At 41.9% G+C, this 25,417-nt stretch overlaps 1 protein-coding gene across 1 annotated transcript in view; it reads left to right on the top strand.

Moving 5' to 3' along the window:
- Positions 1-911: 911 nt before the first annotated feature.
- Positions 912-25,417, top strand: part of dcc (DCC netrin 1 receptor) — a 354,845-nt gene continuing 330,339 nt past the window's right edge. The window contains exons 1-3 of the mRNA XM_047372294.1: positions 912-970; positions 8,773-8,940; positions 9,316-9,425. The gene's annotated coding sequence lies outside the window, so the exon portion shown is untranslated. The remainder of the gene's footprint in view (positions 971-8,772; positions 8,941-9,315; positions 9,426-25,417) is intronic.

The following is a 25,417-nucleotide window of genomic DNA, read 5'->3' as shown; positions in this document are numbered from 1 at the left end:
ACCTGTTTGTTCAGAAAGGAAGATGCCTTCAAACAGTAATGCTTTTTGGATAAGGGGGAACTGGTTACATGGTAGCTAACTGCTTTTTAACACAAGCCAAAGTCCAACCTGTCTGCTGGAGGGCTGAAGAGCTGCTTCTTGCTAACTGGAAACATGTTAGCCTGTTAGCAACTTCCTCTGGCTCTCTAGCTCAGCATAGGGTGACGTGATAAAAAAAAAAAAGACACTTCCGAAAAAAACAGTATACTACATTTCGATTCTAAACGCGACATGTTTAGAACTAGCTCGCTTAAAGCGTATGTTTTCCTAACGTTCCTGAATGCATCACCCCGCCCCGCAGTCCATCTGGAAAACTCTGAGGTCCGTAAGGTGAAAGGGCAGGGTCATGGCGGTGGCTAAATAAAGTATACAATGATTGATTAACAGCAGATACATCTGGCAAGCGAAGAAAACACGGTGTGGATCATAGGAGTGAAAGTAAGGAAGAAAGTTTAAACAACCGGGACTTTTTTTTTTGCTGAGTCATCATGGCGGACAGGCTCAGCTCATCTTCATTAAAACTGGTTTGCTCCAGTTTAGCTAATATTTTGACAAAAATAGTTATAAAAACGGTAGAAAACACAAGAAGCTGAGGCGGACTGACATAGAGTCGATGCATGTGGATCCGGGTTGGTTTAGTTTAATAAAGAATAAATGATTAAAGGGCTAACGGACGGCTAAGATGGCGAACTTGAGCTAAAGGTGAGTGAGGGTGTGTCCTTCAGGGGCTGCACCCTTCGAAGGCCGTATTTGTAGGCCGATTACGTCACAGCGCATGAATCATGACTCCCTCAAATGTGTCCTTATTTTGCCCGATTTGAAGGATGCGTTGTGAGTATCCTTCGCGGCCCATCATTTCCCATCATTCATTGCGGGTCGAAGCGGATTGGTCAAGCAGGGGAAGCCATGGCGGACCATAGCAACAAAAGCTGTGAGTAAATTGTGGAAAATTACACTTTCTGTGACACAAATTAACTTCTACAATGTTTTTAGTGCGGGAATATAACTATGTAGACGTGAAATATCTGCTTGATTTATCAAAACATCGCTTAATTTCAAATGTGCTCCGACGTGTTCGGAGTAACATGGAAAATTATATAAAAATGATAAATAAATGCTTAAAAACATGATGGATGTCCCAGGCCATAATGCTGCCACGAGGATGCCAGAGGATGTCACAGGGTGAACCCCAGGTTGGTCCTGGGTTCCTCCTAATGCAGGACAATGCTAGACCTCATGTGGCTGGAGTGTGTCAGCAGTTCCTGCAAGATGAAGACATTGAAGCTATGGACTGGCCCACCCGTTCACCAGACCTGAATCCGATTGAGCACATCTGGGACATCATGTCTCGCTCCATCCACCAACGTCACGTTACACCACAGACTGTCCAGGAGTTGGCGGATGCTTTAGTCTAGGTCTGGGAGGAGATCCCTCAGGAGACCATCCACCGTCTCATCAGGAGCATCTCCAGGCGTTGTAGGGAGGTCATACAGACACATGGAGGTCAGACACAATACTGAGCCTCATTTTGACTTGTTTTAAGGACATTACATCAAAGTTGGATCAGCCTGTAGTGTGTTTTTCCACTTTAATTTTGTCTGTGACTCTAAATCCAGGCCTCCATTGGTTCATAAATTGGATTTCCATTGATAATTTTTGTGTGATTTTGTTGTCAGCACATTCAACTTTATACAGAACAAAGTATTCAATGAGAATATTTCATTCATTCAGATCTAGGATGTGTTTTTTGAGTGTTTCCTTTATTTTTTGGAGCAGTGTATATTACATTTTGTGTCTATTACAACTATTTCTTACCTCCCTTGTGTAAACAAGTGACATACCGCACAGTAAGCTTTTCACTGAAACTTTAAACAGGGTTCAGCATTCAAACACATATCTGGCAACCATTTCAAATTGATCCCACCAGCATATCCAGAAATAAAACCTTAACTCATTTGCCAAATAAATGCACTTTATTCTGACAGTCAAAAAACGTCTTTTATCTGTTTCTATGTTTTGCAGTTGCGCTCGCACACCCTAATTTACAGACACCTACACACTGGCATGGGGGCCGTTGTCTAGGGTGCATCATGTGTTCTTAGTACACTATTAACTGCAGCAGGTTTTTGTAGCCTAGACCAAAAATGACATACAGAAAATGATACTACCATAAGTGCATATTTTACTGTTAATTCATCCTTTCATGAAATATGGGGTTATGTTGTACAGGTCCTTCTCAAAATATTAGCATATTGTGATAAAGTTCATTATTTTCCATAATGTCATGATGAAAATTTAACATTCATATATTTTAGATTCATTGCACACTAATTGAAATATTTCAGGTCTTTTATTGTCTTAATACAGATGATTTTGGCAAACAGCTCATGAAAACCCAAAATTCCTATCTCACAAAATTAGCATATCATTAAAAGGGTCTCTAAACGAGCTATGAACCTAATCATCTGAATCAACAAGTTAACTCTAAACACCTGCAAAAGATTCCTGAGGCCTTTAAAACTCCCAGCCTGGTTCATCACTCAAAACCCCAATCATGGGTAAGACTGCCGACCTGACTGCTGTCCAGAAGGCCACTATTGACACCCTCAAGCAAGAGGGTAAGACACAGAAAGACATTTCTGAACCAATAGGCTGTTCCCAGAGTGCTGTATCAAGGCACCTCAGTGGGAAGTCTGTGGGAAGGAAAAAGTGTGGCAGAAAACGCTGCACAACGAGAAGAGGTGACCGGACCCTGAGGAAGATTGTGGAGAAGGGCCGATTCCAGACCTTGGGGGACCTGCGGAAGCAGTGGACTGAGTCTGGAGTAGAAACATCCAGAGCCACCGTGCACAGGCGTGTGCAGGAAATGGGCTACAGGTGCCGCATTCCCCAGACCTGGGCTACAGAGAAGCAGCACTGGACTGTTGCTCAGTGGTCCAAAGTACTTTTTTCGGATGAAAGCAAATTCTGCATGTCATTCGGAAATCAAGGTGCCAGAGTCTGGAGGAAGACTGGGGAGAAGGAAATGCCAAAATGCCAGAAGTCCAGTGTCAAGTACCCACAGTCAGTGATGGTCTGGGGTGCCGTGTCAGCTGCTGGTGTTGGTCCACTGTGTTTTATCAAGGGCAGGGTCAATGCAGCTAGCTATCAGGAGATTTTGGAGCACTTCATGCTTCCATCTGCTGAAAAGCTTTATGGAGATGAAGATTTCATTTTTCAGCACGACCTGGCACCTGCTCACAGTGCCAAAACCACTGGTAAATGGTTTACTGACCATGGTATCACTGTGCTCAATTGGCCTGCCAACTCTCCTGACCTGAACCCCATAGAGAATCTGTGGGATATTGTGAAGAGAACGTTGAGAGACTCAAGACCCAACACTCTGGATGAGCTAAAGGCCGCTATCGAAGCATCCTGGGCCTCCATAAGACCTCAGCAGTGCCACAGGATGATTGCCTCCATGCCACGCCGCATTGAAGCAGTCATTTCTGCAAAAGGATTCCCGACCAAGTATTGAGTGCATAACTGTACATGATTATTTGAAGGTTGAGATTTATTGTATTAAAAACACTTTTCTTTTATTGGTCGGATGAAATATGCTAATTTTGTGAGATAGGAATTTTGGGTTTTCATGAGCTGTATGCCAAAATCATCCATATTAAGACAATAAAAGACCTGAAATATTTCAGTTAGTGTGCAATGAATCTAAAATACATGAATGTTAAATTTTCATCATTACATTATAGAAAATAATGAACTTTATCACAATATGCTAATATTTTGAGAAGGACCTGTATTTCGCGATGTTGAACCACTTGTTTGCTGAATATTGGACCATTTGCACGTTGCTGGACGCCACTATGCCTTTCCAACGTCCTCGGCCATTTTGTACTGCAGGATAGTTCGTCCTACAAAACCCAGCAGCCACTGCGGCTGATATGACGGGGCTGTCGCAGGTCCGACGTCACAGGAGGCAATATAGGAAGGCGAACGTTTGAAAGAAGCGTTTTTCACGTTGGATACCGGATCAACATCTGAAGCATCTCTCTCTGGAGAAGAAGAGGACTCTTCATTTATTCTCCTTCGTTGGCTAACCAAAAATTCATGAACCAGGTTTCTGGAATGAGAAGGCCAGAAATTTCACTTTGCCGATCGAAGACGTTAGTTTAACACGTAACCAAAACCACGGAGTTTCAAGGAGACGCTACTTTCCCTCCTTGCTCGGTTCTAGTCGACTGCTGACGGTCAGATCATATTTTTCCTTTTAGCCAAGGAGGCCAAAGGACAAAGATTGACCACTCTTCCTGAAGTTAACTGTAGACGCACATGAACTTCCAACGTTCCCCCTCCTCCTCTCTCCCTCTGCTCAGAAGGAAGACTTCAACAAAGTAAAACCTATCCTTTTATTTTTATTTTTTTATTAGGAATAGCGTGGGCAGGATAGAGTAGGAGGTTTTAGTGCGATTAGAGTCTCCATTTAGAGTCTAATGGGTTCTGAATTGTATGTGCATGCCATTGTTTTGAAACTTGCTGGTACTTTCGGAGGCCACCGTGTCTCGCAAGTGTGTCTTTACTGTGCGAACACCTGCGCGCAGGTGCGCTGTGAAATACACCTCATACACACCCACTGCTGTTTTGCTTTATTTTGTTTAGTTCGATATTTTGCCCTTTTTGTGTAGAACTTTGCATGTTTGATTAGGTGAAGATTATTAAATCGGAAGAGCAGATTGTATTTAATAAATATTCACATAGATAAAGAGAAGGCGTTTTGTTTATTTTGTGCAGCTGTGATTTGTCAGTCAAAATAAGGTTAAAGTTCCCCACGTTTCGGCAGAAACGGTTGATTAAACAGTGACATCTAGTAATAGTTATTAATTATTACTGAGTATTTAACGGTTGTAATTATCAGAGGCGTTGAGCCACAATTACAACACCAGAAACATCTCTGGCTTCGATTCATAAATGAGGATTTTGGTTAAGAAATTAATTTAGTCAAATTATGATTGTTAATTATAATTCTTGATAAATATTAATTAATCAATAATCATAATTCCAACAGCAAACTGATCTAAAACAAATCATAAAGCATGAACACAAACAGAGAAGAAGTAATTCAAGTGCCAAAGACAACTAAGCAGAATGAAACAGAGCTTTTGATCAAAAAAGTATGTCTGTCAATATTTTTCTATTAAAAATAGAAGTGACTTTGAATTTAGGTTTAAGAATGTTGGTTAAGAAACAACCAATAACTGCATCATTGTCTGCAGCTAACAACTGAGTAACAGGTTAGAGCTTCGAACAACACATGGAGAATGACCTATCAGTCTTGTCTCTCTGACATCCTCTGGCAGAGATGATGGAGATGATCAGGGAGGACATGAGGGCACAGAGAATGGACAGACTGTTTTCCATCTTAGAAAGAATGGTACTGAAATAAGGTGCTATATAAGAAATAATGAGTTTTATTCAGATTGTTTCTTAAAGTTTTAAGCTGTTCTAATAAATTCCAAAATTGTTTTTGTCACCAATGTATTTTATTTCCATTTGATCAAACAATACATCAACTTAATTTAAATTTCTAAACACAGAACTCATTATGAAAATTACAAATAGCATTTTAAACAGAATGTGGGAAGAAAACATTCAAACAGATCAAGATTATAAGACAAAAGGCATAAAATAAAACTATGTACAAATATTTACAACGACGACAGCAGGATCAACCTGAGTGACCAGTTCCTGGAAAAACCTCTTCAACAGAACAAAGAGGCAGATGTCTTTCTGAACAGAAAGTCTCTGGAGATGTGGCTAAATCTTTCACAAGGTCAGAGACTTGGATTGGATGCTGTAACTGAGACCTGTGGTTTGTCTTTCTGGATGGTGAGTGAAGCATCACACAGGTGGTCTGCAGATGTTTGTGATGCCTCTTTCATCCATCAAGTTTAAAGGACTGGCTGGACCACATCACTAATCAGGAATGTAATCAGGAATATGCAGAATTAGAAGATGGTGCTCACAAAATATTACAATTAGTTATACCCCTCAAAAATTAATCACATCTATAATATTATACTTGGCTGCACACAGTAGTCATGTTCTGGTGGTACCTCCTCCAGGACAGACACCTCAGCTGAAAGCTGGTCCTGCCAGAGAGCAACACTGACTGTCTCAGTCCAAACCTCACCCTCATCCTCTTCTACAGCCTCCTCTGGGTCATCCTCTGGGGCCATGACATCCCCAGCACCAAGGCAGATGTTGTGGAGGATGGCGCATGCTGTTATGACCTGAAAACTATTTAAAAGAGGGTGCATATATGTGTATATATTATGTATAATGTATATATAAAATGGATCTAGGTCAAAACTTAGGAGAGGTACAAAGGTGTCGTGCACCTCCAGCGCTTGCAGGAAGATGGCCCTGAATCTGGTTTTCATCATTCCAAAAACACGCTCTATTATAGAGCGTGTTTCTGGTGTCCTCCTGGTTGAAGAAGCGTTTCAGGACTGGGACACTCAGGTTGATCCTGCAGTAAAGAGGTCTGGTCTAGAAAAGGGAAGAATGGAGATGGAAAAATACATTATTTTTAAGGCATGCTTCTGGATATTTTAAGTGATCAAATAGATACTAATACACCAAAAACACTGCAGTCTTATATAATTATCTAAGACCAGCCAGAGGGGATCAAATACTTTATAATTACCATCTATCTTAAAATTGAAAGTTGTTTTATATACATGTCGACATACAGTACATTAGCCATAGAGTTGCTATCTAGTTGTTTATTGGCTAGAAGCTTTAAGTTAAATCAAACCTCTTTTTTACCTGAACATGATTGTCTCTCAGCCGGAGATAAAGGAGATGTCTGCGATGACGATAAAACTGCTGAAGTTCCTCAAAAATTAAACTAAATATTAAACTAAACTAAAAATAAAACCACCAGAAGTTCGGGCTCCATTCTGCTTTAACAAGTTCTTCTCGCAGCTACGGTTGCTAGGCGACAGCTGTTACGCTGAGGTGAGGGCGGGAACAGCTGGTAAAGGCTAGACCGTCCCAATTCGCAGCTGCTCACTTCCGGCCTCCGTGGTTTTATCGGTCGACGAAGGATCCAGCCCCTGAATTGGGACACACCCCATGTCTGCTGACCCCTGTTGTGGTATTTTAGGTTTTATCTCGAACGGCTTTCATATGATTCGGTCATCTTTATTAATTGATTGTTTAAACAGGAAAGTACTGAAAAATGGAAGCTGGCTCGATGTTTGGTACTTTTTATAACGGTCTGTGAGTTGCCCACCCTTACTGTACAGACATAAAACCTGGAGATCTATCCACATGACTCCTAGTTCTCACACAGTGTCTGTTTGGATCAGGCTTAAAATCTCTACAGGTCGGCTCCAGAAAAGGAGGTAATCACCATGGCAACCACTAACTCAGCACCTTTTAAGTCCCTTGTTCTTACTCAGCAACTTTGTGTTTCTTGTATTAATCCATCATCAAGTAGGCTCCAACATTCATAATGGTGCTAACAGGTTGATAGGTTTTCACATTGTCATTGGTTATTCACAATAATGCAGATGAGACAGTTATGAGGAGGTATTACAGGGAGGTATAAATATCATAGGAATGTCCAGCCAGCACACAGTTCAGGAAGGACGGGTTCTGTGTTCCAGAGATGAACGTGTTTCAGTGTGAAATGTATAAATCAACCCCAGAACATAAGCTGAAGACCTTGTGAACATGCTGCTGAAACAAGTCCTGAACCAACATGGACTGAAAGGCCACTCAGACAGGAAGAAGCCATTACTCCAAAAGCAACATAAAAAGCCAGATTACAGTTTGGAAATGCACTCAGAGACAAGGACCTTACCTTTTGGAAACATGTTCTGTGGTCTGATGAAACCAAAATTGAAGTGTTTGGCCATAATGGCCATCGTTGCATTTAGAGGAAAAAGGGGGAAGCCGGAAGCCTGAGAAACCCAGCAGCATCATGCTGTGGGGGGTGTTTAGCTGCAGGAGGGACTGGTAAGGGAATAATGGCATGATGAGGAAAGATCTTCCAAATTAACACTGGCCCTCAGCATGCCACCAGATTGGTTGTAAAGTGGTTTAAGGACAAGACAGTTAATGTTTAGGAGTGGCCATCACAAAGGTCTGCAAACCTGAACCAGTTACACCAGTTCTGTCAGGTGGAATAGGCCAAAATTCCAGCATACTGTTATTTGGACACACATCTGATTTTAACTGTAAATTAAAGAGTTGGAGCTAAACTGCTTAGACTAAACATGGTCTAAGCATAGATGAAAACATAGGTTTAATTGAGGACTGTGTAATGGACTTAATGTCTGAACAAGCTTTACTAGCCTCAGTAAAATCTCCTCATTACTCAGCGTTTGAAACCAGCATTTATCTGTTCAACAACTCAACAAACATGACGACCAAAGCAAGAACAAAGTAGGGAAATGGCGTTTTGCAGAATGTGAGGGGCAGCCCATATTAACTAGCGGAAGGGGAAACTTGCAATAAATGCTGGATAAATAACAGAATGAAAATAACTGGTTTTGGTGTTTGTTTAAAGCTGAATTTGGGATTTGACCTTCAGTAAGATTAAAACTGCAATAAAAACACTATAAACATACTGTCAGGTCGAACAGAAGAACACAAAGTTTTACTTAAACTTTCATGTATTTTGACTTTTTCAGTAGATTGTTCACAGCTTTCTCCTTCTGCATCCTTCAGACAATGCAGGCACACCTTCCTTCAGAGTATCACTAAAGCAACACTGAGACGTACCGCTATCTTTAGAGCCTCTGTCAACACAATCATCGATGCATTTCACTTCAGAGAAACGTCTCCACCTGTTTCACTCTTATCCGGTGACAAGTAGCCTTGAAATGAGTTCTGCAGGTAAGAGCTGTCAGAATGTGGCATTTTAAAAAGGATTATTTAAAGAAAAACTGACACATGAATCGCTGTTCTGATGTGTTCTACAGCAAAAAAGATTTAGAAAAACAGTTTCCTGTAAAACTGTTTGCACATCCCCAGAAATATGTCTGGAATTTGAATTTATTAAATGAATAAATATATTTAGCATTTTTATTTTTTCTTAACGACTCATTAAAGAAAAATCCATCAGATCTGGTCATGCTTTGATCGTTTTACTGTGAGGTGATTAAATATTAATGACGTCTCACACAGTTGGTGTTTATTATATTTTTCTCCTGATCTCCACACATTTTACATGGCAGTAAACATGTGTTGATGTAGTGTGTGTGTCCACAGATTCATCACTGCAGAGAGAACAACGCAGTTCTGCTAAATGATCTCCTCCACACTGACGGCACAAACTTTCCAGGAACAACGCAACAAATAAAACAACCTGTTGACATCAGGTGAGGTGCATAGACAGGTAACACCTTCCCTCATTTTCACATGTTCAGGTAAATTCAGAAAGAACATATTCTGTGATTAGCAGAAACATTTTGTTGTAAGAGGCTTAAGGTCATCGTGAGTCGTGTCTACATCAAATTCTAGGCTGGCTCTCACTCAAACAGATTGATCCTGCTAACTTTATACACCACAAAAGCAGCTGAAATGTTTCCAAGATGCAGTACTAAGATGTTTGTAAATCAGTTAAAAGCTAAGAGATCAAAAACAATTCTGGCTTATGGTCTAAATGTCCTAATTTCTTTTATTTCACTCTCTAATGACTCATAATGGGGTTCCAACAGCAACACCTCGTTGGTGTATTTGTGGGCTCATTAACATTTTAACTGTGTTCTTGTAGTTCAAAATAATTACACTCACAGAAGCATGATCGAAATCAGGAAATAGGAAAAAACACATAGTGAAAAACCATACCAGAGAGCACCTGGCAGCGAAGAATCCAGGGGAAAGTTCCTCAACATTGATTCTGTTACATATGTTCAACCAAACCTGGGCATCAGTGCATGACACTCCAGGCACCCAAGGCTAAAGTTGTCACACCAAAGTCTACAGCTCTAATTTGAGTTCATAACACAAAAATGTATTTGTTGACTTACCTGGTGAGGAGGAATTCAGGTGAAATGTTCTCTAAGAGCAGTAGTTTGGAGACCTAACAAACCAGCACCCTAGCCCAGAATGACTGTATTTCATAGTTATGAATGAATGTTTGAGACAAAAAATTAACTTGATTAAAATTCAAACAGAAAATTCTCTCAGCATTTAGGTACACATTATACTTTCTGGTCCAGTTCTGCACAGAATAGTTACTCTGATGTTCACTGGCATGCATCAGCATGTTACTCCAAACATCTGTCACCAGAATGATACTAGCAAGCTATGCAGTGGTTGTACCAGTCTCACTTTTCTCCATATGAGCTGTTTTATTCGTGAGGGTTTAACCACACAGCACTAAACGAATGGAGGGAAGGGCCTGATATACAACCAGACTGCAGTCAAATACATTCATGTCTGAGGCATGTAGAAAAAACAAGCTGCAACTAAAGCTAATCATTGAGGTGCAGGAGGATTGTTTGGGCATCAGCAGATTGGGACACAAACAACACTTCATCATCCATATATGGATCTGTTTCCTGCTTTACTGGTGTGATTCTTTGCATTTCAGAAAGGTTTGTTTTAAAATTACGTAACCACTTTAAGAAGAAGTGGAAAGATTTATTTCTGTTTCCTTCCTTTTTGGTAGGTTTTCTGGCTGAAATATTCTATAGGATAGAAAAAGCTCCTTTAAAGAAAAGTAATGTTATTGATCATTATTAAACTGTAGTCAAAATAAAGATGTAAATTCATTATGCGGACTGTAAGCCTAGATGGATAGACATTGCTGTAACTAAAGGGCTGTTCCATACTTTATCTCTACATGTCTTCCCTTCTAAACATTCAGATTTTCTTGTAATGTTTTAGATATTTTTTCGGCACTAGTTGCCTTTTGTTATTTTTAATTTTTTGACAATAGGTAGACAGGAAAGAGGGGCAGAGAGAGGCGGAGACATTCAGCAAATGTCGCCGGGTCCGGGACTCGAACCCAGGACGGCCACTTCGAGGAATGTAGCCGCTGTACGTGGTTGCACGCTTAACCCCTACACCATCAGCACCGCACCCTTCTTGTAATCTTTTAAAGTGATTTTCATCAGTGGTTCTCCAGGCTTGTAGAAGGTCTTGACATTTTTTATTTGGCTGTTTTTTACTCATTTTCAGTGCTAAAAAGCAAACTATCCATCACAGATCGGCAGAATCAGTACAAAGAAATGCAGTAAAGACCTGAGCGATAAATCCTCAGAATCAATTAAAGATCTTCAGCTGCTTTCATTAAAGTTGTGAAACCATCATAAACAGCTTCCGGGGCTGCAGACATGCCTGATGCTGATGCATATTTGACACAAACCAAGATTCGTATTGCAAGCACTTTACCTCCATCTCGTGGTCAGAGTCTGAATTACAGCCGCTGGTCTCTACTTCAAAGGCTGTGATGATGGACAACAGTGGTCTGTACAGAAAACTTGTGCTTTTGTTAGTTTGAAAGTCCAGTTAGGCAACAGCAGGGTCAATAAAATAATCTACATACCTGAGATCATGCCTGATAACATAAATGTGTGTATTAATTTGCTATATTCACTTTATTTAGATATACAATCCCTGTTTGACATCAAAACACAAGTAATAATTTGTTATATAATAGCAAATAAATGCAGGCAGTTAGAGGTTAATTGTAACATTTTGTGACTGAGTCTGTTACTTGCTAGGTGGCTTCAGCCTGTGTTGCACATTTATACAAATATTAATAAACATTGTGTTCCTGCAGGCTGCTGTACTTATTTAATATGAGCAATCCTTGTGAAAAATCTACGATTAAAGCTGGAGAGGTCTGTGGGAAATGTAAACGTGTTTTAGATGTGGAAACTCCTTGTCTACTCAGTAATATGCGCTGAGTTCTTCCAGTATAAAATATGGAGGCTTCTTTTTGAAGCATTTTAGAACATTTGACCCAGTCCAATTATAGCTCTGGGTTATTTCCACCGGGAACCTTGCTGAGTAAGAAAACATTATTGAGCTGCAGCCTCTGAATATGACAGCAGGAGCAGAGCTTTGCCAGCTGTGCCTCATTTCATTAATAACTGCTATAATCACTCTGCCAGATTGGAGAATTTGTTTCCACCTTGTTGGCACTGGAGCGGTCTTCTTTACCTGGATTCACCTGCAGCATTTCCAGGTTTCCTCTCTGGCTGATCTGGAAACTCCTGCAGCTACGTTCTTGCTCACCTGCATGCTTTACTCTGCTGCACTGTTTGTTTGCACCTTTGGTCTCTAAATTCAACTCAACATGATTTGTTTTCCAATTCTTATAAAGCACCAAACCATCAACTGGTGGCCCACAAGATTTCAGTTATTATTCATTTAAGCCCAGTCTGATGCAGGTACATCAGGCGTAGGGAAGACCTGACTGCTCTGCTTCTTATGAGGCCATTAAGTAGAAGATCAGAAACTCAGATCAGATCTATTTTATGTCTGTTTCTCCCTCTAACTCAGGAAGTATGACAAGTTTCTCTTCAGCTCATTTTGTGGCTTTCCCTCAGTTCTTTGAGATGTTTCATCAGAAGAGTTTCTGTTGCTGAGTTACTCATGGAGACTGAAGGACCGGATTCTTCATACCAAACACTAGAGACGTATCCGTACCTCCCAGGTTTTCACCAGGTCATTGAGATATGTCATTAATGAAATTCCCACCGTGTTGGGCCGTATACTGCCTTTGTAGAGTGACTCTTCAGATGTGCTTACTCTGTGTGGTGCTGATTGCACCAAAGCTCAGCTTGTTAATGTTCCTGGAGGTGTTCCACACAGAATGTGGTGAAAGCTTTGGGTTTTGGCTTTGTGTGCTTCTCCTTTGGGTGAACCGTTGAAGCTCCAGGCAGGTTTTCCTACAGCCCGGCAGAACATGTGGTCTCCTTCAGCTGCCTCAAGGCATTACTGCCACCTTGTGGCACCAGCTGGTTTTGAAACAAAATGGTCATTTCTTATCACAAATTGTAGATTCTACATGAAACTGTTTCTGGTCTTTGTGCTTCATGGCCAGTGATGATCTCCATGGCTGCAGTGGTTAGTTTCAGTCCTGATTCAGATTCTCCGGAACCATACCACCTGGGTGTGTTAGGCTTAGACTGGAACTGTTCTATTCAGTCTGGGCAGTAAGTTGGACCTCAACAAGTAGTTATGTCATTACTTGTCTTCTTGTCAACATGCTGTACCTTTATACCCGTTTCATCTTTAGCAGGTTGCTACTTTATCTGATAATCTACTGATTACTAGATGAATCTAAACCTTGTTACTCTGTGATGTGAACGTCTAAGTACGTTACCCTGATGTTTTAGTAAAAATCAAGATCTTCAGGAGGTACCAGTCCATACAACACATTTAGAGGAAGATTTCAATGATCTCGGGTCATGTTAATGAGTGACGGGACGGGAGATGGATAGATGGATCAGAGCTTCAACTACAGTAATGAAGGGGTTGCTCTTGTATGTGGTGGTGTGGAAGGAGCAGTGGTGTAAGGTGTTTCCAGGTCCATCCACCTTCCAGCCCTCACCTGTGGTCATGAGATGGGGATCAAGACCAAAAGAAGGAGATCCTGGTTACCAGCTTGCTGGTACTCTGCCTTACAGAGTTTTGGAGTACAGATTCTGCTTCTCTGCATGAAAAGGAGTCATCTTCTTCTGAAGCAGAGCAGCAGTTGGATTAATGGATAGAAAGCACTGGTCAAACTGGAGACAAGCTGTTTTTTGATGTTTGATTCAGGTGTTGAACTACATCACCAACCGCTTCCACCCCCACATAAACACCTTTTCAAGTGTTGAAACCAAAACTCCTCTCCTTCTTGCTATTTTTATTAAGTAGACAATGCATAGTATATTCCCGCAGAGGCACAACATTATGACCACCTGGCAAATAGTGTGATAGTTTACAGCCAAAACAGTCCTGAATCATCAAGGCCCAAACTACACAAGACCCCTATAGGTGACCTGATGGATGGATGGATGGATGGATGGATGGATGGGTGGGTGGAGAGCCAGGAAGTTGCAGAACAAATAACACATCCTAAATGGTTGTAAACACGGTTGTTTTTCCTTCGATTGTGCTGCAGATTTTATTCTTCCATACCTTCTATATACAGAAGACAATCAGAGACTTTTTAGATAATCAGGGTGAATTCTTTCGAGATACGAAAATATAAATAGCTCCTTGACTTGAATTAAATGGAAGAGAAGTAAAAAGGTGACTGTTAGATTAAGTGCTGCCACCACAGTTATGAAACCAAGGAGGAATTTGTTTGTGTTTCTGTAGGAAGATGAATTGCTCGTTAGAATCACTGTCTGATTAGTGGCTGTGGAGGAGAGTCCATGCAGTAAATGCCAAATATCTTCTCCGTATTGAGCAGACGAGGTAATAAGCTGATGAGCTTTGAAAAGATCAGCTTCCTAACAGTCTAGCTGTCTTATTTCTCATCCTTTGGAAAAGCCTTAATCACGGTTTCCTCTTGGCTCCTGTGTTCCTGAGGACGCTCTGCCATGTTGTGTTTACTGAGGGAGAAGTATGAGAACACTAACAAACCTCCAAGGATTGCGTTTAGTGTTCGGACCAATTAACAGGCTGGGGGTAACGCATGTTGACTCTTTAGACAGGAATCTATAGGGCACTGAGCTGCTTCTATTCTGATTGGCTCAAAGGGGGAGGTGTGTTTGAATATGCTGAAGATATTGAAATCTCCACTTAGAGCTTCATTAATTCGGACTCATCTGCTCAGTAAAAGGATTTTCTCCTTTAAGCCACAGTCAGGATGTGAAGTTGTTGTTTACCTGTGTAAAAGTACCAGAATCTGCATGGGCTTCCTTAACATCTGATTGGTTGGACCCTGGGTGTAAAAATCTAAACAAAAACTCTTCAGATGCATCCATGATTTATTCTTTTACCTCCAAGACACTTTGAAACAGCGTTTAGAAACAGACGTTCCACTAAACTTTCTCCCTATTAACCAAATTTACATTTCTGTGATGGATAAAGAAGAACCTGCAGAGAAACGTCAGAATGTCCTGTCACTGGTTGCCATGGCGATTCCACCCGTCTTATGGGATGGCCAACAGAAACACAGACAATAATTTAAGCCCTAAACACATCATTTGCTCAAAATCCTTAAGTTGAATCAAACCAAATCTGGAACTGTGAGTGTCCGAACTTTCTGGTGGACGTTTTCTGAAGATCTGACAGGTTAAAGAGATCCGTCAGGTCCAGGTTGGAAAGAATAAACTCATATTCGAAATATAATGGGCCTGTCCCACTGCACTCCTGACTCTGATGGGATAGGAAAGACACAGTGGCTGGAAGGAGACGGAAATGTGGAGATTAAATTGTGGCCGTGAAAGGAGGTTAAATCCAAAAGGTTGTGGACATTTCACCGGATCAGAATCTGCAGTGTTTGACCTTATCACAGCATGGACTGAACATCCAAAAATGAAATAAAAAAAATCTTAAAATTTAAACTGTAGATGTGTAAAAACTTTAAAAGGTGTTAAAATGATCATTTATTCAGGATAAAGTCCAACTTTCTGTGGGCTGTTTGAACTTTGATGTTTCTGCTGCAAAGTGTGACTGAGATATGGAGCTTCAAACAGGACCAGGTTAGATCGTTCCTGTCACCAAATTTAAATCATGGTCTGTCAGGAAAAATATTTCACCTTATGATGTATATCTACTGAAGGTTTTAGCATGCTCTTCTCACTAAAAGCACGTTGTAAAGCTACAGTAGGTAACTTCTGTTAAAATGTATTTTTCACATATTTGTTAAAAATTTCACTATGTCCCGACAGTAGCATATGAGACAGATAATCTATGAAAAGATTAGACTCCTCTGGCTTCTCCCAGTGGTCCTACTGCCATTTGCAGAAATACACCACTCCCGGTCAGAACCAACCAATCAGAGCCAGGAAGAATGTCTGAGTGGTGTCCATCACGCTTGTGTATGGGCTGTGGTACTCGTACTCGTATTCGTACTCGTCGTCTTCCGCTTTATCCGGGACCGGGTCGCGGGGGCAGCAGACTCAGCAGAGACGCCCAGACGTCCCTCTCTTCAGGCACCTCCTCCAGCTCCTCCAGGGGGAGCCCAAGGCGTTCCCAGGCCAGCCGAGAGACATACAGGTCCTTCTCAAAAAATTAGCATATTGTGATAAAGTTCATTATTTTCTATAATGTAATGATGAAAATTTAACATTCATATATTTTAGATTCATTGCACACTAACTGAAATATTTCAGGTCTTTTATTGTCTTAATACGGATGATTTTGGCATACAGCTCATGAAAACCCAAAATTCCTATCTCACAAAATTAGCATATTTCATCCGACCAATTAAAGAAAAGTGTTTTTAATACAAAAAACATCAACCTTCAAATAATCATGTACAGTTATGCACTCAATACTTGGTCGGGAATCCTTTTGCAGAAATGACTGCTTCAATGCGGCGTGGCATGGAGGCAATCAGCCTGTGGCACTGCTGAGGTCTTATGGAGGCCCAGGATGCTTCGATAGCGGCCTTTAGCTCATCCAGAGTGTTGGGTCTTGAGTCTCTCAACGTTCTCTTCACAATATCCCACAGATTCTCTATGGGGTTCAGGTCAGGAGAGTTGGCAGGCCAATTGAGCACAGTGATACCATGGTCAGTAAACCATTTACCAGTGGTTTTGGCACTGTGAGCAGGTGCCAGGTCGTGCTGAAAAATGAAATCTTCATCTCCATAAAGCTTTTCAGCAGATGGAAGCATGAAGTGCTCCAAAATCTCCTGATAGCTAGCTGCATTGACCCTGCCCTTGATAAAACACAGTGGACCAACACCAGCAGCTGACACGGCACCCCGGACCATCACTGACTGTGGGTACTTGACACCGGACTTCTGGCATTTTGGCATTTCCTTCTCCCCAGTCTTCCTCCAGACTCTGGCACCTTGATTTCCGAATGACATGCAGAATTTGCTTTCATCCGAAAAAAGTACTTTGGACCACTGAGCAACAGTCCAGTGCTGCTTCTCTGTAGCCCAGGTCAGGCGCTTCTGCCGCTGTTTCTGGTTCAAAAGTGGCTTGACCTGGGGAATGCGGCACCTGTAGCCCATTTCCTGCACACGCCTGTGCACGGTGGCTCTGGATGTTTCTACTCCAGACTCAGTCCACTGCTTCCGCAGGTCCCCCAAGGTCTGGAATCGGCCCTTCTCCACAATCTTCCTCAGGGTCCGGTCATCTCTTCTCGTTGTGCAGCGTTTTCTGCCACACTTTTTCCTTCCCACAGACTTCCCACTGAGGTGCCTTGATACAGCACTCTGGGAACAGCCTATTCGTTCAGAAATTTCTTTCTGTGTCTTACCCTCTTGCTTGAGGGTGTCAATAGTGGCCTTCTGGACAGCAGTCAGGTCGGCAGTCTTACCCATGATTGGGGTTTGGAGTGATGAACCAGGCTGAGAGTTTTAAAGGCCTCAGGAATCTTTTGCAGGTGTTTAGAGTTAACTCGTTGATTCAGATGATTAGGTTCATAGCTCGTTTAGAGACCCTTTTAATGATATGCTAATTTTGTGAGATAGGAATTTTGGGTTTTCATGAGCTGTATGCCAAAATCATCCGTATTAAGACAATAAAAGACCTGAAATATTTCAGTTAGTGTGCAATGAATCTAAAATATATGAATGTTAAATTTTCATCATGACATTATGGAAAATAATGAACTTTATCACAATATGCTAATGTTTTGAGAAGGACCTGTAGTCCCTCCAGCGTGTCCTGGGCCTCCTCCCGGTGGGACGTGCCTGGAACACCTCCCGAGGAAGGCGTCCAGGAGGCATCCGGTATAGATGCCCGAGCCACCTCAACTGGCTCCTCTCGATGTGGAGGAGCAGCAGCTCTACTCCGAGCCCCTCCCGGATGGCCGAGCTCCTCACCCTATCTCTAAGGGAGAGCCCGGCCACCCTACGGAGGAAGCTCATTTTAGTCGCTTGTATCCGTGATCTCGTTCTTTCGGTCATGACCCAAAGTTCATGACCATAGGTGAGGGTAGGAACGTAGACTGACCGGTAAATTGAGAGCTTTGCTTTTCGGCTCAGCTCTCTCTTCACCACAATGGACCGGCACAGTGCCTCCATTACTGTGGCAGCCGCACCGATCCGACTCCCGCTCCATTCTTCCCTCACTCATGAACCCCAAGATACTTAAACTCCTCCACTTGAGGCAGGAACTCCCCTCCAACCTGAAGAGGACAAGCCACCATTTTCCGGTCGAGATCCATGGCCTCGGACTTGGAGGAGCTGATCCTCATCCCAGGGACGAAACATCTTGAGATGTTTCAGACTTAAAGCCCAGCTGCTGCTCCCAGATATAAATGATGTCAGTTCTGACAGAGACGCTTAGTCCAGATGTTCACTGAATTCAGTCAGAGATAATTAGCAGTAAATGGATCGGACTCTTGTCCTGGCGTTCAGAGACCTCTGAATGTATCATCACATCTCTCCATGTCATCTCCATTTCCTGCTCTTTGAGCAGAACAGAGTTCATCTCTAGATTCTTCATGTGGGGAAAACTGAAGCAGCCTCGTCTCCAGAGACGTGAAAGATAGTGACGACAGCACGATTACATATGAAGCACACATCTGATGGCAATACAAGCTTGCATTCCCCTACACACATTCATCTTCAGAGAGAGGGAGGAGATATGGTGCGTGGAGAAGCTGGTGTAACAACTGAAGAGACTCCTTGGAGGCAGGTTTGTGAATAAATCAATGCAGTAAATCAGACTCACAATCACTTTATTAGCAACGCTTCATTACGATGGAAGAAGATATAAAGAAACAACCTGCAGAATATCAGTGAGCGCACCGTGATTTATTGCAGAGTATTGATGCATGCTTGGGGATATTGTCCTTGGTGGGGAGAAGATGTCTCTGCTAGAGACAAAGATGCATCCCCTAGTCATTTATGATCTCTGGTTTGTAGGGCAACTCTGTGGCTTCACCCAGAGCAGATGTTTCTGGAACAGACACAATGAAGATGATATGTCGTTCAACTAAGTGGGAATAATCGTGGGTATAAAGTGAAACGTAAAAAGTTGCCTACTTTAAGATGTCTGCTGAGGTCTAAATGTGGTGAAGATCAATGTTCTACGTGTTATCTGGGTCAGTACAGATGGGGCCTGGAGAACCCTAAATAGTCTAAGGATTTCTACTGTTTGGGGGTTACTTGTTTTCCTCTTTCCACGCTGTGTGCAACATTTATAAAAGTCTGTCCTGTCACGGATATTTAGCAGGGGGCGCTGCAGGACCATGGGGTGCTGGGGTTCAGAATCTCCAACCCAGCAGCTGTGTCTGCATAGCTGGTTCCTTGTGCAGGTTGGACTCCTCCAGGGTTGTCTCCTGTCTCTAATCCTCTTTGTGCTTTTTTGGACAGGATCTCAAGATGTAGTCATGGAGATGAGGGTGTCTGGTTTGGGAATTTCAGTGTTCATCTGTACTTTTTAAAGATGTTGTGGTTCCATTGGCATCTTCAGCAACATGAAGAGCACCACAGCTGGGTGCAAAGCAGTTAGTAGGTCTGTCATCTCCTCTCAGTCTGAATCCATCAATCTCCACCAGTAAAAGGTGGAAGGCGTTCAAGCATCTTGGTGTCTTATTCTTTCATCAGTAATGAGGACGCTGCTCTGATCTAAGGTGGTCTTAAAAGTAAAACTGGATTTATAAACACTGCTTTCCAATTGGTGGGTCGTAAATGAAAGAACCTGATGGATGGACGGAGCTGGTATAGTGTTGCCTGGTTTCTAGTGTCAGGCTGTCTGTTGACACGTTTTCAGCTGTTTCTGTTGTAGAGGAATGAAGTTCATCAGATAAATGGACCTGCTGTGAGTTCTGCCTCGGTTTAACCAGAAACATTCAGAACCTAAAGTAGATGTTCTCTGTTGCTCAATGGGACTGTCTTCAGTTTGTGCTTCTCCATGGTGCCTACTGAAGGCTTCAGAGAACATAAAAGTATTATTTCCTTTGCTCCTGCACAATGGCGTCATTGCAGAGAAATGTTTGCGTGTAACAAGGTGGGAATAAAAGGACACTTCGTATGTGATTGGTGGGAGGCAGCTGTGTGCAGTTAAATGGATTGGAGCTGTCAGTGACTTATTCAGGGTGTTTCTCCTCAGAGGGGACTCATTGAAATTCAATGGCTACATTAGTTATCTGACTGTGAGCCCGGTGGGGACACAGTGTGACGCTGCTGCTGCTGTTTTCCATTAATTCTTATCTGACTGGAAACAACTTTTGTTTTCATAAAATGTATTTCTTTATCTTAATGTTTTGGAGCTGCTGAGCGCTGCAGCAGCAGCTCAGATACTCACAATAACAGCATCAGTGTTTGAGTCCAGCAATAAACTAATCTACTCTGACACCGGGTTGGCGCTCTTAACATTTCATAGCAACGTGTTATATTAACATTAACATTCATGTGTCCTAAAAATGGCTCCATGAAGAGCAAACTCCCCCTCACTGCCTGCTTTAATACTTAATGCTGTTTGTCACAATGTGGGTGTTAATTATTCCACAGGAGCCTTGCTGCACCCAGCCCTTTAATGTGGCCCTGCTACTGCATTCATGCCGTCGTTAAACCTCCTCTGAAGAGAAATGACCCCAGTGCCTCCATACTTTAACATGATTAAAGGAAAGTTTCAGAGATTCTTCTCATTGATCTGGTTAATTATTCTGGTTACGTTTACAGACCAGATACTTTCAAAAATTACTCAAACTGCTTGATCCTTTCCACATTTTGTCACATTTCAACCATGAATGTATTTTATTGGGATTTTAACACAGTGGTTCATAATCGTGAAGTTAAAGGTGATGATTTGTGGTTTTTAAAATTTTTACAAATGCAGTCTGAAAAGTGTTTGTATTCAGTCTACCCCACATGAGCCAGACCCTTGTAGAACCACCAAGTCTCTGCAGGCCCAGCTGCAGGTCTTTTGGGGTTTGTCTTCACCAGCTTTGAACATCTACTCAAACCTTTGTTCATTGTTCTTAGTAAAGCAGCTAATGCTTGGTCAGACTGGATGGAGAACATCTGGGAACAGATCAGTTGGATTTAGGTCTGGACTTTGACTAGACCATTCTAATGCATTCACATAATCTGATCCAAACCAGGGGGGTCCAAAGTGTGGCCCCCTGGCCGTTTGCAGGCCTCAGTATGATTCCCGCCAGTGAAAGCAGCCGATGCAATTGGACACTTTTTAAATTAAAATTAAAGTCTTCTTAAAATGGAACAAAAACTATAAATAATTTTTTCCTTGTTTTGCTGTCATTTTGATTCCGAAGTAAATAATGAACGCAAACATTCTAAATGCTGCAAACCAGTGGGCCCTGAGGACCAGGATGGGTTCAAATCCAGAACCCAGAGGATGCCTTTCTCTTAATAAGGCATCCTGGCATCTGGGTCAGGGTTAGCATGCTTTGGATCTACAATGATTTACAGAACCTTGTTTATTTTATTGTTGAGCAGGTAAAATAAAAACATTACACTGCCTTGCAAAAGTACTCTTGCCACATTTCAGGCTTCAAACATAAAGATATAAAATTCACATTTTTTGTGAAGAATCAACAACAAGTGGGACACAATCATGAAGTGGAATAAAATTTATTGGATGTGTCAAACTTGTTTAACAAATAAAAAACTGAAAAGTGGGGCGTGTAATATTATTCGGCCCCCTTGCGTTAATACTTTGTAGCGCCACCCTTTGCTGCAATTACAGCTGCAAGTCTCTTGGAGTTTGTTTCTATCAGTTTTCACATCGAGAGACTGAAATTCTTGCTCATTCTTCCTTGCAAAACAGCTGGAGTTCAGTGAGGTTGGATGGAGAACGTTCATGAACAGCAGTCTTAAGCTCTTTCCACAGATTCTCGATTGGATTCAGGTCTGGACTTTGACTAGGCCATTCCAACACCTGGATACGTTTATTTGTGAACCATTCCATTGTAGATTTGGCTTTATGTTTTGGATCATTGTCTTGTTGGAAGATAAATCTCTGTCCCAGTCTCAGGTCTCTTGCAGACTCCAACAGGTTTTCTTCCAGAATGGTCCTGTATTTGGTTCCATCCATCTTCCCATCAATTTTGACCATCTTCCCTGTCCCTGCTGATGAAAAGCAGGCCCAAACCATGATGCTGCCACCACCATGTTTAACAGTGGGGATGGTGTGTTCAGGGTGATGAGCTGTGTTGCTTTTACACCAAACATATCGTTTTGCATTGTGGCCAAACAGTTTGATTTTGGTTTCATCTGACCAGAGCACCTTCTTCCACATGTTTGGTGTGTCTCCCAGGTGGCTTGTGGCAAACTTTAAACAAGACTTTTTATGGATATCTTTGAGAAATGGTTTTCTTCTTGCCACTCTTCCATAAAGGCCAGATTTGTGCAGTGTACGACTGATTGTTGTCCTATGGACAGACTCTCCCACCTCAGCTGTAGATCTCTGCAGTTCATCCAGAGTGATCATGGGCCTCTTGGCTGCATCTCTGATCAGTCTTCTCCTTGTTCGAGATGAAAGTTTAGAGGGACGGCCGGGTCTTGGTAGATTTGCAGTGGTCTGATACTCCTTCCATTTCATTATGATTGCTTGCACAGTGCTCCTTGGGATGTTTAAAGCTTGGGAAATCTTTTTGTATCCAAATCCAGCTTTAAACTTCTCCACAACAGTATGTCGGACCTGCCTGGTGTGTTCCTTGGTCTTCTTGATGCTCTCTGCGCTTTGAACAGAACCCTGAGACCATCACAGAGCAGGTGCATTTATACGGAGACTTGATGACACACAGGTGGATTCTATTTATCATCATCAGTCATTTGGGACAACATTGGATCATTCAGAGATCCTCACTGAACTTCTGGAGAGAGTTTGCTGCACTGAAAGTAAAGGGGCTGAATAATATTACACGCCCCACTTTTCAGTTTTTTATTTGTTAAAAAAGTTTGACACATCCAATAAATTTCATTCTACTTTATGATTGTGTCCCACTTGTTGTTGATTCTTCACAAAAAAATTTAATTTTATATCTTTATGTTTGAAGCCTGAAATGTGGCAAGAGGTTGAAAAGTTCAAGGGGGCCGAGTACTTTCACAAGGCACTGTAACTGCATTTATTTATGTTTTTAATGAAGAAAACCTTTTTTTGCCCACAATTGGTTTCAAGTTGACCATTTTGTCCAGCATGGCAGCATTGGACACCCCTGATCTAAACCATCTCATTGTAGCTCTGGGGGCATGTTTATGGATGTCCGCCTGCTGGAAGGTCTCAAGTCTCCTAGAGTCCCAAAGCTACATACAAAGCTACATCCGGGGCTGACTTGCTTCCGCAGAACCCAGACAATTTGGTTTAAATCTGCTCTCTAGAAGATTCTGAAGGAGGTCCGATAATTTCCCCTTAATAAATGAAATCATCATTTAAAAACGGCCTCTGGTGTTTCTTCAGGTTATCTTGTCTGATATTAAAATTAATTTGGTTGGAAAGATTAAAGTGTCACAAAAAGCACCAGATACCGTAATATTTATTAATAGATATTTATTAATATCAGTTATTAAGTATTTATTAATGAAAGGCATGTTGGGATGCATTTCTCCAGTTAATCCGAACAGTTTGAGAGTCGCTGCCTTCAGCCTTGAACCTTAAACCATATCAGGACTGTTCAACTTCCCCTCCACCTCATTACCCACCACCAGGGGGTGCTGGAGCTCCCTCCTCACACCTGCTTCTCTGAGGAGCAGAGGGATCTGTATCATTGTGTTCTACCTGCTTGTCAGATTTATTGATCATCTTATTGCCGGGAGAATTCAGTTAACTGCTTATTTGGACCCAATCAGAACCAAAGAAATGACCCTGTAAAGACATAATTACACCAGCTGACTGCCTCCTTCTAAAGGAACACCAACCCTAAATAGAGTAAGAAACTGCGATCGGCCTGGATATTATTGATGAAGGAATCTGTTCTGTCTCCTTGAAGTTATTTCTGGTTTTTTCATTTAGCTTCTTTCCAGCTGTCCTCTCTCTCTTTCTCTGTCATTCATCTCTCTGCTCTCTCTACCCTCTGCCTCAGGCCATCCATTAAAACCTCATATTAGTGAGACATCATTCTGCCATCACTGTAATGACTGCAGAGACACGCTGAAGGTCGATTCTCCACGCTTTACGATCCCACATATGTTCCAGGGCAGGATATATCACCACCTAGCAGCGCCTCGTTTCCAACTGTAAAAGCTATGGCTGCGAGAGCTAATCTGCGCGCATGTAAAAAGTCTAATCCTCATTGATCTGCAAATGAGCCCAGATCAGAGGAGATTAGAAAGCACTTGTTCAAGCAAACGCACCCCACCACCTCTGCTTACCGCTGAGCATCAGCCTCTTAAACTGAAGATGAAGAAAAGTCGAAGCCTCGCTGCGCAGCTGCAGGAGGAAATAATGAACTCTGCTGCTGTCAGAAAATTAGTGGTGAGCGCAGAGACAGAGGAGACGAGTCAGAGAAGATCAGTTCAGGCTGTTGTAACAGCAGTGATCTACACAGTGGTAGATGCACAGATAAGGTCAGAAGTTTCCATCCACTCATTGGAGCTGCTCTTTTTCCAGGGTGGAAATATCGAACGACTCACAGCTGCAGTCATTTTGTTTCAGAAGGTTTCTCTGGTCCAAACATGGTTGATTATAAACGTATAAGCTCAGATATATACATACACCCCTGCTGAACTGAGAGGAAAGTCAAGTTGTCCATCGCGCCTTGATGATTTCATTGATAAATTGTTTATTCAGAGGCTGCAAGCTGCACAAAATGCTGCTTAAACGCTACGAACACATCACACCAGTGCTGACCGCTCTGCACTGGCTTCCCGTTCATTTCAGGATCTGGGTGAAGGTTTTATTAAGATCATGGTCTCACCTGTTACCATGATGGAGTGCAGCTCTTCTTTTTCTAACATAAAAATAATTTGTTTGAAAGCATTTATTGGACTGAGCAATACTCTGAATAATGAAAAGTTCAAGAAACTCAATAAATTTAGATGAAGAAAAAACTTTTAGATTTTCCTAAGTTGGGTTTATTTTTTTGAAGACATCGCTAAAACATCTACAGATCCCAAGATCAGCAGATTAAACTATTGTCCAGAACAGCAAGATATGTCAGAACTTGAAGTCAGAAGGACCACTCAAACCTTCAGATGAAAGAGAATTGGCGTGAATGTTCAGGAACACCATGGCCACCATGAACTGAGGAGGTACTGACCAAAGAAAAAAAAGCAGCTAAAAACACATTTAACCAGGTTTTACTAGGGGTGTGGCTTTAATATTTAAAC

This window comes from Girardinichthys multiradiatus, chromosome 8 (assembly GCF_021462225.1).
Source record: "Girardinichthys multiradiatus isolate DD_20200921_A chromosome 8, DD_fGirMul_XY1, whole genome shotgun sequence".
Classification (NCBI taxonomy): Eukaryota; Metazoa; Chordata; class Actinopteri; order Cyprinodontiformes; family Goodeidae; genus Girardinichthys; species Girardinichthys multiradiatus.
Note: the sequence above shows the minus strand (reverse complement) of the source record. Positions and strands in the feature narration are given on the sequence as shown.